This window comes from Teleopsis dalmanni, chromosome X (assembly GCF_002237135.1).
Source record: "Teleopsis dalmanni isolate 2A chromosome X, ASM223713v2, whole genome shotgun sequence".
In the NCBI taxonomy this organism is placed as follows: domain Eukaryota; kingdom Metazoa; phylum Arthropoda; class Insecta; order Diptera; family Diopsidae; genus Teleopsis; species Teleopsis dalmanni.
Window position 1 is genome coordinate 79128043 of NC_051848.1, and position 18322 is coordinate 79146364.

Consider the following 18322-nt stretch of genomic DNA (forward strand, 5'->3'; position numbering starts at 1 on the left):
TATTTAACTCTACTCTATTGGATAAATGGATGGTGTCCCTCCACCCCTCTACCCCTGCACCCCTCCATCCCACCACTGCATTTCGGGACACATATATAAAAGAAACTTAATAAAATAATATGGGTAACTAATCAAAAATAATTTACTCTCATATTTCAACATTAAACTCTACTATTTTATATATATACTATAGATGCAGCTGTATTTTTTACTATACGGCAAAGTAAGTTCTGCAAAAATTAATTGGATGCTACAAATACTGAAAAGACAACGGTCCGTCAAATTTCTGTACTTAACATATAAATTATTGGTATGATGTGTTTCAAGAGTATTTGGAATTTACACTGAGTGTTGTGTGAGATTTATGTTAAATAAGATTCACAAGTAAATCTTAATGAACGAAACGGGAGCATTGAATCCTGAAACCCCAAAAAATCAGAAATCGTACAATCCTGTAATAATGGACTAATATTACTAACTAGTACAACTGAAAATTATAATATAAAATAAAATATACCTTATAAGTACTTTCGCAATTCACAACGGAAAGGATTTACCATATATAATACCATTTAATTTTGAATTTGAAATATTCAAACATCATCAGTTTGAGTACTGTTTCAATTAATAAGTTTATATATGTTAGAATTAATTGTTGGTAAATATCAAAACTTTCATGTCGTGAACATTTTATAAACTTATTTGTCTTATTTAATAGCTTTTGAACTTTTAACCATAACCATTATGGTAATTCAATCAACCATAATGGATCAATTTTGGGTGTGTGAGCCATAAAATAGTACTTCCTGTGAGTGTGGAAACGATAATATGTGGATGTGTATCTGATATGAATGGTGTTGTCCTTGTTCAATAAGAAGCCTGATAATAATACATACAAATTACATGAATGAAGGTACGATTTAAATTTATTATTCAATATAAGTTTTAAAAATAAAACTTTAGATTAGCAGATCTATTTGGACATTTGGACAGCTTAAAGATGACGATGCGAAATGACAAATATCTGACCAAATCTGAATGAATGTTTTGGAACAAATGTGACTAGTGATTACAACTGGTACAAAACTGTGCTTGTATGATGCGGCATCGATTTTTGATTTTGATCTTTTGTGTAGTCATCGAGCATCACAAAAGCATCACTGCTTTTGAAAATACAGAGTACATTTTTTGGTATCACTAATACTCAAAATAAAAATTTTTGATTGAATTACTTTAATTGTTTAGTTTTCTTTTTTTGTAAAAATTAAAAAATATAAAAACTGTTTTTACTTATAGTGTTTTCATATACAAGTTCTCAACCGGCCTAACTCACTAAATGAGGTTTACGCACTAAACATGTTGACTAACTATTTTTTTTTGCCACTGCTGTGTTAATGCATTAATAGCTAACATTATTTTTGTTATTGACATTAGTAAAATTCAGTAAATAATTATTTATATTTAAATATATATAATAATGGAACATACTTCTTGAAAATTCAATTATTTACTTGCATGCGATAGCGATTAGCAGCTGTTTTTGATTTCATCACAAATAAATGGAACAAAACAGCTTTCTACCACGAATTACAATTGATAAAGTTTTTTTTTGGAAGACGTGACGCAGAATAGCTAAAATCTTACAAATGATTTTAAGGTCGACCTTACGGAAAACTTTTAACGATCTTTACCAGAATGGCCCTCTTAATAAATATAAAAATAATATGAAAAATAAAATAAGCACACGAATATAGTATCTAGAAGATTTCGCAAAAATTAAAAAACAAATTAAAAAAAAATATTTTCAATAACAATTAATATTTAGTTTTTTATAAATAAATTAATATTTATTTAGCTCTTCTATTTACCATAATAACAGCTACTATTTGCTTTAGAATCGAAGAAATCAATTTTTGTGTGGTTTTTGGCACAATAATTTGCCACTCTTCAGCAGTGCCTTTGTTGTTATAATAGCCTTCTTTGTACTTTTGATAATTACAAAGGTTGAATTCTTCAAAAGGTGGGCATTTGCAACTGTCAAATTTTATTTAATAAAATAATTGCCTAATGGTAGACAGAGTCAGCTAAGTAGAATCGCACTTAATAATGTATAGTGGTACTACACTGTAATAACTTTGGTTTATTGCATTTTTAGATTTTAATTTCAGAATATGCTTGAAAGTTTTCCAGAATCCTTGTAATAACTTTCTTTTATACAAAATTTGCAATAAACTTACTGTTTGTCTTTTTAGAATCAAGTAAACTGACTTTTATCCCACAGAAACACACCAAACATTCTACCAAATATTTACTTAAGCAAATTTTAGTAGGACATTAGTCCAAATTTTTCATAAGCAATAATTTAAAGTTTTTATATTAGTTTTTTTTTACATTTAATATACTTGTGCTTTGCAGTTTCATGTCCAAACAAGGTTGTTTCAATAAAAACGACACATATCTGTGCATGAAAGACATGGAAATCGCACATTTTTCCACCAATTTTCACAAACAGTGCCTGAGTTTCGGGGTGACGACATTCCAGAGAAAATTGCTTTCAGTTATGAGCTTTGATGCCTTGAAAAAATTGTACACACAAACTCCAGAAAAAAAAACAACAACAAAATGGACACAGAATACATTCACCCTGACTTGAATGCCTGCAGTATCCTGGAGAGAATTATGTTCTTGTATCTTTTGCTATCTGTTTAAATAATCTTATTTCGATTTGCTGAGAAGAAGTCAAATAAAAGTTTATTTTTTCGATTATGTTTCCTCTTCACTTATTGGACATGTTAGAAAATTTTCTTATCTAACTTCTTTTACATGGTTTTTTTAGCATATAATTGTCTATAGAATTTTTTTATTTTAAATTTATTTTTTTTACTTCTATGTTATTGACTTTCCAAAGGCTTTCGCCGATCGAAATAGTGTCAATATTGACAAAATTCCCAAAGATGAATACATTTCTCATTTCCGTACCAGAATATTGCTATAGTGGTTGCTGCTATTTCTGCTATTCCTGTTGTTGTTGTTGCTATTGTTGCTATTATTGTTGCTGTTGATGTTGCTGTTGCTGTTATGTTGACTGCCTCAAACAAGAAAACATTTTTGTTAAGGTTTTTTGTGTAAAGTTATTTTTAATAAGCGGAACCAAAAAAACTGACCAAAATGAGTTTGTACACTCCGTGATTAAACTCAATATAGTTGTTGAAAATAGCTCCAATGCAAGCATTTATTTCCAATATTTTGTTTTCGTACTAAGAAAAATTTTTTTTGCAAGATTTATGTCAAAATATCTTTTTTCTAGCCTTCATTTTCTTTGCTGCACTAAAAACTCAATTTATGTAGTGCAAATAGCACATAGAGAAAGAAAGTATTTCCTCACTTCTTCAAATAGCAAATATATTCCTTAAAAGGAAGCGTTAAAATATATTCACCTAAGCAAAAATAGTTTTTTGCCTTTTAGGAATCTTTCACAAAACACTAATTGTTGATGGATTGAATTTATAATAAAGAATAATTTTAATTAAAATTTTATTATATGTGAGTATATTAAGGTTTTAAGAAACTGAAGACAGAGTAATCAATATTTTCTGATGTGTCTAAGACTTCAATGAGATTAAATAGTCATTTTTTATTTATAAAAAAATCGATGTTATTATTATTATTAAAGCCTTGCTTTTGCTCGATGTGAAACAATTGATTTCGAGCTGCTTTTTATACTGGGCACATGTTATCTATAAGTAGTTCCCATTGCCTTCTTTGCAAAGCGATATCACTGATCGCGCTGTTACTGCTGTAGTTTCTGCTTTGTATGTTTGCATTGATTTCATTTAAAGCAAAACGCCTTCATGTAGAGCAAGCCCGCCATCTGCATCTGTTACCTTGGGGATTATATTTCAGGACCATATTTTCGATAAAGTCTAGAGGTTTGCACAGTGATTTGCCAATTCAACGACATTTTCTTCTCCGAATATCAATACTTATACCTCTCATATTTGTTCTTTTTGATTGTTTTTGCGGAGTGGATGTTTAAAATGCTTAACGATTGTCATTATGTCGTCACAATAGTGGTATGCTCGGTTTGCACGGACTAAAAACAATCCCCCTCATGTACCAGACCGTTTCTATTCTGGAACTTTATCGGGAATACTTCAGGATAAGGTCCCTATGTTGGTTTTCCATTAAAAATTGTTTTTTGTTTTTCTTCGTTAACCTGCGTCCAGACCTCGCTTAGATTTGTTTGTTTTTCCCTTTTTTTTAAAAACTAGCCATTTCCAAGATTCTATATCATATTTTTTCCGTTTGAGTATGATCGTAACAAAACGGTCTATGGTTGTCCAGTTTTATTTAGATTATTTTTAATTTATTTTTTATTTTTAATTATTTTTGTTGTGATATTTTTGACGTTTATTTCACCGACTATTGTTTCTAGTGAAATTCTTGCGGTGTTGTATCTGTTGCATTTGAAGATGGTGTACTCAGTGTAGTCTCCGTATATGTATTTCGGATGATTTGCTTTGCCAATGCGGTAAAGGTATTTTTGAAAATATCCATGACCAGAAAGGAATTGAGTTAAGTAATTGTTTACTTCGCCCGTTTTCCTATCTGACCATTTCGCCACATCTAGGATCAATCTTGCTGTTCATCTTCCTATTGTTTTTCCATTCCATCTTTGTTGCCACAGTTGTTGAATATGTAGTTTTGCTTCTAGATCATTTAGCGTTGTATTTTGTTGCTGCTTATATTGCCACCGTATTTTCATTTCTTGGGTTGTTAGGTCTATACGTAATCTGCGTCAAATATTGTACGGTATGCTGAAGCAACTCTCAGGGTTGCCGTTCGTTGTACTGATGCTAATATTTTATGTTTCTGTTCTACTTCAGAACTCATATTTGTTCTGGACCACAGTACCTCGTTGGTAATAGTATTTGGCTAAAAGACGCGGAGAATTCTGCGAAAACAGCGGTTGACAATACTGCGTAGTTTTTGTTGCACTCTTTCTATTGCAAATTACATTACGCAGCCATAGAGAAAAACTGCTGTAGAAAAATCGATGCAAAAGTTTTAAAATCAAACAATAGAGCAGTCATTCTTTACTTAGAATATACAAGTTTTTTTTAAGTTCACTTAACTTCAGTTTAAGCTGAAAGTATCGTATATGTAATTGTTCCATGTTAGTAATAAACATGCTTTTCTATTTTGGGACTACTTAATATAATTATTTTTTACACATATATCTGTTATATACCAATAGCTTACAATACGTCACTTTTTATCACAACCAAAGGCAAAACATTGTAATTATAATGAGGTAATTAATTTTTCCATTAGTTGTCATTGCAAACACTGGTGCTATTAGCTATATAGCCGCCTGTTGTAGGTTGGGATATCCTTGTAATATTTCAATTTGCAACGCTTTGAAGAGAGTTTTTCAAAGAAATTTGTACAGCACTTATAAAATCTACAGCACTTAAGATCTAAACTGACAATAACATTTTTGTTGTGTGTTAAATTGGCCTTTAGTTTCGTTTCAAAACTATCTCTTTGATCAAATCTCTCTTAATACTGGGAGAACAGTCATGTTACGTTTACACATTAAGTACCACTTCAGCAACTGGCATATAGAATTAGGAGGTGCCGATTTTATATTCAACGATGTTTGCAGTTTTAGTTCACAACTAATTTTAAGCCAGTGTATATTAAGTTTCTGAAGAAATAAAAAGGACATAGATTATTTAGTTCAGGTTTGAATGTTAAATCAAACACCAACACTTACACCCGAACACAGATATGGCCCATTGTGATGTCCTTAAAGTTGCTAGGAGGCGGCGTGTTTTACTAAGCATTGTTTTCAAAATGGCTCCACATGTCATCACTGTTAAAGCTTTTGGCTTTTCTGGTGAAAGTTTACTTTTGATAACTTTGTCAAACCAGCAAAGAAACGGATTTATGCGCATTAGATGCTTCGTGAGTAGGCATAAACAAACACACATAAAGTGGTTTATAGATCAATTAATCCATATATATTTTTGAATGGCTTAATGAGCAGATCCATTTAGCTATGTTCGTTTACCTGTTTCTCAGCAAACAAATTCTTTGTTCTTAAGCCATTCGAGTGAAACGTTACGCAGTGGCAACATTAGTATATGTGTACGTAATGGAAACCTCAGTCACATCTCAATTACTTAGCACCATTCTCATTACAATCCACCCTATGAATAGAAAGAATGGGCATGTCATCTCCAGTTGCAATATGTGAATATGAAAGTATGTTTGTATGTGCGTATACACACCAATTTTTGCTTATTATATTATAACATATTTACATGATTTACATAAAATGATTTACTAAGTGAAAATAATTGGTATCTCTGTAAAAATAATACCCTTATGTTTTATCTGGTCTAATAATATCTTTATAGGATATTTAAAACTGCTTGCCTCATCAAAAGAAATAATTAGTTCAATGTTTAATATATTTTCCATTAAAATTGTCACCTTTTGGTGCATAAAAACGAAAACAATTTGTTAATTTTCAGACCAATTACTCTTAAGCACATTAGTGTTTTAATGCCATTTAAATCGTCATGTGACTTTAAAAACATTAAAAAAAGAAAAATCAATAAAAACCATTCATAATATCAAGTGTAATACACAACAACATTACTTGCAACATTCTCTTAATCGTTTTTTAAGCTTTTTTAATCGGTTTTTCTTTTTCATACATAGCCTACGTTTTCCTTTCACAATTCCATTTTAATTTTCTCCGATTTCCGGCATATATAAAAAGCATAAATGTTCAATAATTACTTCGCGCTGGCCATATTTGACCCATATTTCAAACATTTGCATTTCGAAATTCACAATTTTTGATTTCCAATTCCACGTCTCAATGGGGCACTAATGCATTTCGACATACTCAACCGGCTTACGAGTATGTATGGAGGTCCACTCGTACTTTGCTTACTCGCAATTTGTTGCTGTCTATTGCATGATAATTGTCCTGTTGATATGCCAATGCAACACAGAACATTTTATCCTCTCAACAAAATGTGAAAATGAATTTTCATTAACGCGCCCAAAAATCCCATGGAAGTAGTAATTAATGAAAAGCCAATTTGAACACAGTAACAAAAAAATATATTATTTGAATTAATGCTGATAGTGATTTTTAACACGCACTGAAATTTTGGTGTATCGAACCGGAATTTTTTCCGTTTCGGTTTTCGTTCCGGCAAAAATACTGGTTTTCTCAGTTTTCGGTTCGGTTCCGTGTCAATATTAAAAGCAAAGTTATTTCCGAAAATCATGCTATCATCTAAGTGATCATTAGATTCACATTAAGATTCAAAATAAGAAAATATTCTTCTGTTAACATTCCTAATGTAATTACGAAAGAAATCGTATTCGTTCCATTATCTGTAGTAATCGCAAAGATTTGATGTACATTAATTTTGTGTTGTTCTAAGACTTTTTCGACCATGTTTTTGATATAAATTCCCATATGTTCATTTTTCAATTTTATCATTCCCAATGTAAACAAATTTATTTTACCGTCTAGTACCAACTGTGCATTCATTCCCAAAATTGATTTATTTAGTCGAGTAGTCAACTTTTAAAGAAATCAGTTTTTTATTTAAAACTGTACGTATTTTAGATACAGTTTTAGAACCCGTCTCTAGATGTTTTCGACTTTAACTGCAAAATTACTACCCATAGCAGTTACAATTGGGTTCATTATTCGTTTGAAACCTGAATACTCCAACATTTCAAAGGAATACCCATTAATGGTAATAAGTTCTAGTCAATTTAAAGTATTTTTCGAAAAAATAAATAAATAAAAAATCAACAACTGAAGAAACAGATGCCCAGACACCAAACTATATAAACCGATATATTTTTTTCGGTTCTTTTCCAGTTTTCGTTCCAGCAAAAATATCGGTGTTTTCGGTTTTCAGTTCGGTTCCGGTTCGATGCCCTATTTTTTAGTGCAGCTAAGTTCATTATATTTCGTAAACCAATTTTGCAATAAATCTTAATAAAGCTTTCGGCTTAAAGTTTGTTGTTGATGTTAACAAGATGTGTGTTCAGGTTTAAAATAATTAAATTTTAATATGAAAACTAACCGCTGAATCGACATATATTAGTTAAGAATATTGTTATAGTGGTTTTAATCTGAACCAAAGGAATTACGCCTATATAGTAGATTCACGGCATACATGGTCTGCAGTCTAGTCCCATCAATAGGACTAATGTAGAAACATGCTTTAAAAAATCGTTTAAGAAAATGGTTTTTGCCTCTATCATAGAAAAAGACATCAAGTTTTTAAACTGGCAAATATACGTACTACAAAATCTACAAAGAGCTTTCACTCAATCTGTTATTACTAGGGTCTATGTGTGTTTTACAACTAACTAGAACTAAACTAATTTAATGGTTGTAGAAATTAAGCGAGGGCAAGAACACTTCATTTTTCAAAATATTTCATAAAGAGGTTATTCGAACAGTAGTGAACTAAAACAACAAAAATTTTTATTTTTTATATTATTTGAATTAATTGAATTTTTAGCTGACAATACAGCTGTTTCGAGTATTGCCAAATACCCGTCATCAGTGGTCTTGGAAATAATTCATGTATTTTATTATTTGTAAATAATTTTTCGAGACTGCAAGTAACAGGAATCGAACTCGGGTCCTGCCAAATGTGAAGCTCAGAGTCAGCACATCTTAACCAACTGACACAAAGCCCTACTTTACTTTTATGTTCGCACATTTTTTTGAAGTTTTGTTACTTTGCAGTGAAAATTTTATTAATTGCAGTATTTATATTAGAACGAAATCATAAACCGGCTGTAGAATAATTGAATTAATTAATTATATTTTTTATTTTTTAATTTTTTGATTTTTTAATTCCAACACTATTCTGTTTGTAGAGACATTATTTGTTGCATGATTTATATATTCTTTGTTATGTAAAGAACCTAATCTAGGAACGTAATACTGAGACATTCATGCTAATGTTACTCCACGAGTCGCACGGGCGAGACCAATATTTTGTGAATATTAGTTGCAATTTAACATCAAATTTTTCAGACGGAAGTGACTTTTATATTGGTTATAATAGTTATTTATTAATGAATTTTTTAAAAATTTATTTGTGTTTATTTTAATTTGTATCTTTTATATATAATTTGCAATGAAAAGTTATTAACGAATACCAAGCAAAAGTGCGATGTTGTATAACTGCAAATGAAGTACGAAACTTCGGCACTATTTGGAAAATCACCACTATATTTCACATTTTGCGAAACGGAATAAAACACGAAAACGATATATATCAAAAGTAGTGGATAATGATAAAATCTGCCTTTAATGAAACTTAGAAATAACATAGACCTTTAGAGGCTTAAGACAGTATAAACTTTTTTAAGACCTTAAATGAAGTTCACCACAGCATGTAGGGAATCGGAGTAAGAAAGGAAGTAAGTTTAATATTCCATGATGTCTCTGAAATAATTCTTATGATTGAATACAAGTTTGAACAATTAAGATTATAGCAACTGACTTTTGATGAAGACTAATACTGGAAAGAAATTATGTTATGTAAAATCAAAATGTGATATTCTCTAGAAACACATACCCATTGCGTATTGGAAAAAAGTAAAAAACACGCTTTACATTTATTTAAAGTTATTTGTGTTGTGATAACTTAAAAATTATTAATCATGTTATATGCTAATTTTTTTTCTATTAAGTTTTCTATTAACTTTTGTTTCAGTCACTGTCTCCGCTCTGGAGGCACTTAATTCCATTATAGCATAATGGGAAAAGGGTTACAAACGTTATTTACACGATTATATATATAAAAATATTTATTTGTATTACTATTAATGATTAATTATTTAATTTTAATTTTTTTTATATTTTATAAATTTTTGATTGCAATAAACCTCCATTTTAGGAACGATGTAGTTGATGTGACTTCCACATTGCGCAAATATATGTTAATTTGGCAGGATACGTGGTCAATCAGTCCTTGTTACTTGCAGTCTGAAATAGTTATGCACAAATAATTAAATATAATAAATAATTCCAGATCGCTGATGATGGGGACTTGGCAATACCCGAAATAGCTGCATATTCAGTCAAAAGTTTAATTAATTAAATAATAAAAAATATTTGCTATTGCAGTTTACTAGTATTCGAAAAACCTGTCTATAAACAATTTTTTAATTAAGTCGAAATTAAATGACATTATGCCTACTATGACAATTAAGGAATTTCACTTTCCTATCAAAATCGCTGCAATTTTCATTAGATTTAAGGACATAAAATTATTGTAATTAAAAAATAAAACAATATTTTCGTAAAATATAAGTTTCAAGAATATAAGCAAAAGTTGTTTTCTCATTAGGAAAATAAGCGATGGAAAACAAAATATTTGAACATTAGGACACCTGGGAGTGTTTTGACTTTCTCCTCAAGTCTTTTCTGCTGTTTAATTTTTCTTCATTTTTCGCCACTTTCTCATTTAATTTTTTTCAAACAATTAAGCGATTTCGTTTTCTTTGCTATTTTCACTTATTTAACATTCCATGTAAATTGAGTTGTTTCATAGGCATTTTGGCCGGAATCGTAAGGACTTCTCCCCACTACCAGTACCTGAAAGTAGCTAACGACCAATCGACCCACCAACTTCCGCCTCACTAATTTCCTAATTTTTGACAGCCACTTCATATTTTGATTGTGTGCGATTATGCTTCCTTTACTCTGTGTTGAGTTTCGCATGTCAAAAGTTTATTTTTTTATTTTTATATGTAAATGTTTAATATAATTTTGTATATTCTTATTGTTGTTTTTGTGTTTTTTTTATTGCTGTACTTATACTACTCGTAAACTGTTTAATTACTTCATTTATACCTTCGCCCCTTAAATATTTACAAGTATAGCACTTCCATGTACTTGCTGTATTGACTTATAGTTCTCTTGATTTCAATTGAGGAGAAAGTTTTGACCGAACACTTATTCTTGTTGCTGTAATAATCATTAATACAACAATATTAATTAATATAATAATTATAATTAATATCATTTTGTTTAAAAATTAGAAGCAACTACTAAAAAATGCAGTTAAAAGCAGAGCAAAAACCTGAAATAATGCAATGATTGACTCCTGTGGTTTTAGGTTAGGTTAAGTTGCTAGAACACTTCCAAACAAATACTCGCCGAATTGCTCGTCAAAGATTTAATCAGGTGTTAACCGCTGTTATCATTATAACTTTATGGGCTTGCTAAACCTTATGCTCTTCCAAATCTAATTAACGAGATCCGATAAGTCTAACTGTTCAGGTTTAATTGTTTGGTTGTCTGGCACGCACAGATCTATTTGTGTTTGGCGATATTACATAAAGTTAAGCGATATTATATTATATAAAATGTATAGATTATGCCTTATATCTAGTAGTATTTTTTTTCTGACTTCTGAAACAAAGTTATTAAAAATTAAAAAGACAAAGTGTCAGATTGAAACGCGGATTGCGTATGCCGTAGGGTGGTCTGCAGCCATTAAGTTTCGAAACAAAATCCATGAAAATTAAGACGTACAATGAATCAGTAATAATTGGCGTTGTCTTCCAGACTCTACAAAAGTGTCTTAAAAGCCATTACTATAATACAAGTAATATAGAGTAATACAAAAATTTTCTATTTCGAAATATGAAATCATTTTCACTACACTTCTTTTAATATTCAAAACATCGTGAGAGACTAAGTTAATAATTGTGCTTAATCATCTTTTTCTTTCTCTACTTTTGTGAATTCGTTTGTATATGTTAAAAAACAGCTCTCATGTTGAAAAAATACGAGTCTAGCATTTAGCTTTTAAACACCCTTAAATCCTTCCACTACCACCATATACCTCTAATATCACTCCGTGTGGTGTCTGGTCCCAAGCTTATACGACCGCAAAGATAAAAACTGAATCGCTGCACACTCTAAATCCCATTCCGCAAATCGACTTAAATATTTTTTTGCTGGATTGGAAAAAAACTTTAACAAAAATGTATTTCTTAGATATTTCTTAGATGTTTTTCTTAGAAGAATACATAGAGATTTTATATGTTATAAAAAATCCAGCTTATTTTTTGATCACAGTATTAAGTAACAGAAAAATGTTCATTAGATGCAGATTATTTTTTTTTATATAATAATATATACATATAGGCTAATTCAGTTTATTTTTATATAAAAAAAAAATATATGAAAATTTACAAAAATATTTTACACATAAGAAAGAATATTTTTATACATAAGAAAGAATAAATCATGCAACAAATAATGCCTTTACAAACAGAATAGTATTGAAATTAAACAATTAAAAATAAAAATGTAATTAATTAGTTCAATTATTCTACAGCTGGATTATAATTTCGTTTTAAAATAAAATAGCAAGTTGATTTGTTAATAAAAACTTTTATCGAAAATTAACAAAACTCCAGAAAAATGTGCGAACATAAAAGTAAAGTACGGCTTTGTGTCAGTTAGTTAAGGTGTGCTGACTCTGAGCTTCAAATTTGGCAGGACCCCAGTTCGATTCCTGGTACTTGCAGTCTCAAAAAATTATTTACAAATAATTAAATACAAGAATTTTTTCCAAGACTACTGATGACAGTTCAATTGGATATTTTGTTATTAGTCGGAGGTTAATTCACTTTTTTTTAACGTCATTGCATGACTTTATGAAAAATATGATAAATTATTTGGAATATGTTTGGAATAATTTGAATTCCGAATTCAGATCTTTGGTCTCAACTCTTCTAACATATTATGAAAATGCAGTATTATCGACAATTAATTTAAAACGCTTATGATCTCATCGATTCTTAAGACATATAATTATATTCTATAGAGTGTACTAAGAGAGCTGTTCATTTAAAAATATCATTTTCACAAGCTGTCAAAATATTTTTAATTTTAATCTTCTTTTTTTTCAGTGAAAATATTTTTTGCTTGCATTTTTCGCATGGAAAAAGCAAATTGGTTTAAATAAGATGTTTCTAAAATGAGTCTTTTTAATAGAAACAATATCGCAGACGAAGAATGTGGTATTTCTAATGAGAGCTGTCGTGCAGTTATGGACTTAAATAATCATGAAGACGCAGCAAACTTTAAGGGCACTAGGGAAGTAATTTTTATTAAACTACCTTGAAGAAATTAAAGGAGGGTAGCTCCCTTACTTACTTATTTACTTATACTACCCAATATTTTGAACCTGTTATCAAGAAGACAATCCACATTTGTTAATATTTATAACAAGTAAGTTCAGAAGTAATTTCTGAAGTTTTTATGTAATAAAAAACATGACATAGATCAGTGATGGACTAATGCTATTGGTCAGCGTTTTTTGATTTCTTTAAAAATATTAAATGAAAGCGAAACAACACCATCAACTTATCAGAAATATTTAATTTTGTATAATCATTTACAGTTCCCTGTTCTAAAACTCTTAATATGAGTATGAATACAAAAAAATATTATCAATATGTATAGAAAAGCACAGCAATGTGCGAAGCAATTATTATCGACAAGTACCAAGAAACTACACAAACAGTTTTAATTCAAAAACTTGATTACCTGCTGCTGGCAGTTTAGAAATCACACGTGGACTTTAAAATTAATAAGTAATTTCAACCAACATTGATGGTGGAAATTGGCAATACCTGGAATAGATTAATAGTAATTTATTATAATTATTAATAATCAGTTGATTTTCCTTTGTTTATTCAATTATTTAATTAAACTACTAAATTATATTTATTAATTATTAAATTTTATTTATATATGTATTTAATTAATTTATAATAATTTTCATTATTTCATTTTTTTTATTACATGTATTTTTATTATATACATTTTTATTATATTTATATTTATTATTATATACATATTTTTATTATATATATTTTTATTATACATATTTTTATTTTTCTTCTTATTATTTATATTATTATTCTTTGCTATTTGAAAAACCCTCTATATTTTTATTATATATACCATATTTTTAATATATATACAGTCAATAACTCGAAGTACCATTTTGCAAAGAAAAGGTTCGAGACTTCGAGTTAGAGAATGTTAATTTTTTTTTTTTTGAAAGAAATTGGAATTACATTTTAAAATACATATTTATTTATTTGAAATCAAACACAGCACAGAAGTTACAGTACATGAAACAAGATTCCAATTTTTTCCAAGCCTTATAGTGTTCATCAGTTGAAGAATCATTCGTTCGCATATATAAATTCAGAATATTGGATGAGTCTTCTACTGTATTCTTGGAAGGCTGATGAACAATTTCATTTACCGAACCCTCATCATTACTTTCCGTTCCGCTTAGAATCGGATCCAGTAATTTAGAACTATACTGCTCAATAATATCGTCATCCGTAGGAAAGCTTGGTGTACAAATTTCATCGCCAAGCTCAATAAAGTCGACTGGCATTTGCAAAAAGAAACAACATAAGAAAAAAAATTAAACATTTGATTTGGAAAAAGGGACTTTCCCTAACACCAAAATGGATTCATACTTATAACAAAAATTCGACTTTCTCACATTCCCATTGGCACATGACAATATATTTATTCGATTTATAGAGAATTTCATAATTTCAAGTTATGAAAGTTTGAGTAATGGAAGCAGAATTGCATGTAATTTGCTCTCTAAAACTCTGTTGTACTCATTTTAGTTCGAGTTATAGAAGTTTGTGTTTTTATCATATATATTTTTATTATAAAATATTTATTTGAACGACATGATTATGACAATCTATTTATACAAAATGGACTAAAACTTAAGTAAAAAAATAGTTGTTAGAAGGATTGCTTTTAAGACAATAAATAATTATATTTTTTATAGTTAAAATAGTTAAATATCTGCTAGTTATTCTTAGAACGTATTTTATCTTAATTTATTATAGCAATTCTGGTATAAAAAGCTTTCACAAGTTTTTTGTTAAAAAATTCACAACAAAAGTTCTTTCTAAAATGAACCATCCTTCTGCTATAATTTGGAAATACTATATTGTGTTCTACTTTATATAAATAATAGAATAAAATTTCAAGCACAATTGATAGAATTAAGCTTTAAAGCTAAAGAATCTTATATTTAAAAAATATATTTATTTGGGGATTTTAAAAATAGTTTTCATAAAATTTATGGCAAAGCGAGTAACAGAACCAAATTGTAAATATAAATTATATTTAGACTTTAAAATATTAAATCATAATTTTAATAGAAATGTTCCATATTCTAATAACCTTCGGTTAAATTTAAATGCAATAGCTCATAGCTGTTAGTTTAATGAGTCTTCAAAGAAGAGCCTTCTGAAGACTTTTTTCTTCATAAATAAATTGCTTTATGAAATGTTGGTAAACTGCACCATCATATTGAAATCATATACCATCTATGTCGAAATCTTCCAATTCCTAATTAATTACCACCAAGAAGCAAAACTCATGTTTTCGTAGTGTTCTCTTATTACAGCAATGTCAATCAATCCAAATGCAATTAGCCTATAACAGTCATATATTTATAGATGAGCCTCATCGCTAGTTATGATGATTCTATGAAATAAGAGATATAGAATAGATTAGAAATAAACAGGTTAGTTTATGCCAGTTGTAATACCTACCTAGTCTTATTAATATAATATAATTTGTATTGAAATTGTAACTTAAAGTTGCTTTTACTTGAATAACTCTTTTGTACAAATAAAGTTGCTGGGAAAGCTTTAGTAGTCAGAAAGGTGTATTAGATTTTAAGAGAAGACTTGAAAAGTCATTTAAATATAGAGTACATTTCTTAAGAGAGTGCATTTTAGAGCTTTCTCTGTACGTGCTCTATATATATTGAATATTTTTAACATACTCGAGAGTTTTTCTGATACAATAAATATACTAAGGCTTAGATAAATATTTAAAGCTTTTTCGAAATTTAAGAAAGTATTCGAATAAGCCTTTCATTGCATAATATTACAAGTTTTTCGAAGTTAAAAAGAAACGGTTTGTGAAAATTACATACTTGAATGTAAAGAAAATTTTTTAATAGTTGAAATCCCATAATTAACTTTCCACAAAGTTGTCTGTACGCCATTTACAGCGATTTTAATACAATGATGACCTACATGAGTACTTATATACTACTTAAAAGGCAATTCGGTTGGCTTTTAATCTATAAAAAATAGTTTATATATATAATTTTATAAATGAACTTCTCATTATAAGGCAAGAGAAGAGAAAATTGCTTATAAGCGAAAGTTTGCTTAAATTATGAACCAAGTGTTATAAGATCAGATGAGCTACAGTTTTTGATGATAATGATAATGAAAATTACCTTCGTTTTTCTCAATTCCATATTACTGATTTTCTCATGCATCTTCGTATATACAATCGAACTTCCATAACTCAAACTTTTAGAACTCGAATGTTCTATAACTCGAAATCAATAGAGTGCAATAGGGTTTGAAGTGTAAATTGCATACAATTAAAAAAATCTCCTTTAAGTCCAAGTCTCCATAAATCGAATCTTATCTTTACAAAATGGTATTTCGAGTTATGGCAGTTTGATTGTGTGTATTTGAACAAAATACAGAAGATGACTACAAATGATAATCTGAAAATACTGGAAGAGGATATTAAGTCATTAAAGTCAGAAAAGGTTTCACTGAAAGAAGATATACACCAGTTAGAAATGCAGGTAGAGCATGTGGATGAAAATGATAAGCATGCGAATATGAGTGTCAGGGGTTTATCATGTAACGCAGTTAAAGCTGCAGAACTTGAAATTCACAAACTGTGCGAAATCGTTTTATCTGTAAGCACTGCAAAGGGAGTTCTCGTAGCACTATTTGATTCCGAACTACAGACTAAGCTGATCCAATTTTCTCTAGCGAAAATGAAAACAAAAAACCTCTACATCAATAAAGATCTACAGTTGAAGAAAGTACTAAAAACTGAATCCTCACATAATTCCTAATGAGTTTAATACGCTCTATTCTAGTAGATGAAGACTCACTTTAACTAATGACAAAATATACTCTTGGTATGAAAATAAAATTAAATTTGTTGTTATTACAGGATATGCATATATGGTAAACAAAAATTTTCTACACATTTCTCTAAATTTTCTCCAAAATTCTTAAATTTTAGCGATAAATCGATTGTTTCTTATACTACGTTTTTTAAACAACACAATATTGGAGGAAGATTTTTCTAAACTGAAACAATTTTTTAGTAGTTTAATCCTATTTACTATATTGTTATGAATTTGAATCTCCGTGTAACTTTTAAATAAATGATTGATAGCAATTTGGTATCGGAAAGAGTATCAAAAACCGAAAAACACGAAAAGAAAAGAAAATTTTTAAACTTCTTAAAGGATATCGGTGGTGTTATAATTAATAGCAAGTGTCGGGGAAAAAAAATTCGTTATTGAAATTGTTGTTGAAAACTGCGATTAAAAAGAGCTTGAAGAGCTAGCAACAGGTCATGTCTAGAAATAGTTACTTGCAGTGATTATGGAAATTTTAACATGTAGATTGGTGCAAAATTAGACGTATTTCTGAAAACTACTTAATGAATGGAGTGGTCAATTTTTAAATAAACGCTCTAAAGTAAAAATTAATGGTTTGACATTCAATGTGAAGAATAAAGGAAAAAAAATGTTTGATTTAGTCAGAAATTACAATTTTGAAATATTATGATCATCATTCTTTGTAAGTAGAACTCGGATATATTCAAATTTAAGTCGGACGTGTTTAATCAACCACAATGATAGTATCATGCGAAAAATCTTTAAAACATCTAACAAAATGCCTGTTTCTCTACAATGCGACCCTTAATTACTTGAAGTTTTAATTTCATATATCTCTTAGTATTTCCTGTGTTTTGTCAATATCTTGATTACCCTTTTGAGGAGAGGCAAGCTTCAGCTCGTGCTTTTAAATACCAATGCAATAAAATACCCGGTAACAACCGCATTCCTTATGAAATTTACTAAATTGATCGATCTACTTGATATCCTTAACAATAATGTGCAACATTATATATTTATATTTTTCTGCGGCGTTATACTATCGTCGTCATCACAGCGAAGTACGAAAGATGATCTGTTTATATATTTTTTGAATCGAAGTTTTTCCAAAAAGGCCCATATTAAACAGGACATTGTCAATGAAGTCCGTAGAAAGGCAGATAAAAAAATGGGAAATGAAAATAAATAGCTTGGAATACTAATTACTTAACTTCCTCAAAACAAAAGTA

At 29.2% G+C, this 18322-nt stretch overlaps 1 long non-coding RNA gene across 1 annotated transcript; it reads left to right on the forward strand.

Annotated features, from left to right (window-relative positions):
• Window positions 1–6: 6 nt before the first annotated feature.
• LOC119687697 lies at window positions 7–1237 on the forward strand. The gene is made up of 4 exons (XR_005253244.1): window positions 7–123; window positions 194–658; window positions 719–913; window positions 964–1237. It is a non-coding gene; the product is annotated as an uncharacterized LOC119687697 (long non-coding RNA).
• Window positions 1238–18322: the final 17085 nt, after the last annotated feature.